The 2,003-nt window shown below is 42.0% G+C and overlaps 1 protein-coding gene across 1 annotated transcript in view; it reads right to left on the bottom strand.

Annotated features, from left to right (window-relative positions):
- Window positions 1-2,003, bottom strand: part of LOC101852133 (spectrin alpha chain) — a 33,279-nt gene that overhangs the window by 30,561 nt on the left and 715 nt on the right. The window lies entirely within an intron of this gene.

Here is a 2,003-nt window from a genome sequence, read left to right as displayed (position 1 = left end):
TGTCTGTGTCCTAAGTGTGTTGAAAGTGGTGTAAAACTGTGTCTGTGTCCGTGCCCTAAGTGTGTTGAAAGTGGTGTAAAACTGTGTCTGTGTCTGTGTCCTAAGTGTGTTGAAAGTGGTGTAAAACTGTGTCTGTGTCTGTGTCCTAAGTGTGTTGAAAGTGGTGTAAAACTGTGTCTGTGCCCTAAGTGTGTTGAAAGTGGTGTAAAACTGTGTCTGTGTCTGTGCCCTAAGTGTGTTGAAAGTGGTGTAAAACTGTGTCTGTGTCCGTGCCCCAGGTACCAGCTGTTCCAGGAGGCGGTGGACCGACTGGTGAGCGAGTCGCTGCTCATCCGACAGACGCTGGGGCTGCCTGAGCGAGAGCAGGATGACCTTGACGGGGATACAAGTAAGTTCACCTCTGACCTCTTTGTCTCCTCGGGCGAGGGGGAAAAAAGACATGGGGGAAAAAAACGAAACCACCCCCCAAAAAAAAAACAACAAAAAAAACAACAACAACAAGCAGTTTAGCATCACGCTGAAAGGGAAATCTTCGGGATTTGAGAAATCTTTTCGTTACGTAGGAGTTTTGCTGTGTGTGTCTGTTAGACATTGTGTGTTTCGCTGTGTGTGTGTTTCGCTATTTCGCTATGTGTGTGTCGCTATGTGTGTGTTTGACTGTGTGTGTGTTTGACTATGTGTGTGTTTCGCTATGTGTGTGTCTGACTATGTGTGTGTTTCGCTATGTGTGTGTTTGCTATGTGTGTGTTTCGCTATGTCGGTGTTTGGCTTTGTGTGTGTTTCGCTATGTGTGTGTCCGTATGTGTGTGTTTCGCTATGTGTGTGTCCATATGTGTGTGCTTCGCTATGTGTGTGTGTTTGCTATGTGTTTGTTTCGCTATGTCGGTGTTTGGCTTTGTGTGTGTTTGGCTATGTGTGTGTTTCGCTATGTGTGTGTCCATATGTGTGTGTTTCGCTATGTGTGTGGTTTAGACATTGTGTGTTTCGCTATGGGTGTGTGTTAGACATTATGTGTTTCGCTATTTGTGTACTAGACTTTGTCTGTTTCATTGTATGTGTGTTTGCTATGTGTGTGTTTGACTGTGTGTGTGTTTGACTGTGTGTGTGTTTGACTGTGTGTGTGTTTGACTGTGTGTGTGCTAGATGTTGTCTGTTTCACTGTATGAGTTTACTAGACTGTGATATCTTTGTCTGATAACAGTGAAAGAGGAAAAAAGCCACAAATGTATCCATTCGTTCTAAAAATAAAAGAGGGAAGGGTGATTCTCTGTTAAAAAATAACAAAATTAAGCAACTCCAAAAATGACTTCATCTTTTTGTTGAAAAGAAAAAATGTAAAAATCTCAAGAACTTCCGTACCTTTTTTGTCTGACAAAGAACAAAGGGGAAAAACTGAATCCTTTTCTCTGGAAAAGGAAAGAAGGAAAAAGTGGACCTGTTTGACTGTACATCAATGTGTGTCATGACGCGGTGGAATCAGGCTCTCGTCCATTTCTACTCCTGTAGAGTTATTGGTATCATCTTAAAACTTGTTCATTTGTCTTTCTTTGTATGAAAAAAAATTCCATTTATCTTGAATACATAATGTCGAGATATTTGCGAAGGAAGGAGGTGGGGTCACCTGGTTTCAGAGGTAAAATAAGTGAGAAAATGGCCGCCAAAGATGAGTTAGTTCCTTAGCTTGAGAGTCCATAAAACTGGGTAAAAAATGTGCGTTTTTCAGTAAAATCCACACAGAAATGACCGTGTTGTTTACTTTGATGGGCATGGAAGATGGTGAGCCAAAAAATGACAATTCTACAAAAGTTCACAAACCTGCGAAAAAATGCCAGTTTCTTCACTTAGATTATTTTGACGAGCGCCTGATTCCACCGCGCTGCCTGGACAATAAAAACTTTTGTGGTGGGTGAGATCTGGCAGCTAGAGTTCTTGATGTGTTTGTGTGCACATTAATGTGTTTGTACATGTGTGTGTGTGTGTGTGTGTGTGTGTGTGTGTGTGTG

Source organism: Aplysia californica, unplaced genomic scaffold (assembly GCF_000002075.1).
Source record: "Aplysia californica isolate F4 #8 unplaced genomic scaffold, AplCal3.0 scaffold01041, whole genome shotgun sequence".
Lineage (NCBI taxonomy): Eukaryota > Metazoa > Mollusca > Gastropoda > Aplysiida > Aplysiidae > Aplysia > Aplysia californica.
Note: the sequence above shows the minus strand (reverse complement) of the source record. Positions and strands in the feature narration are given on the sequence as shown.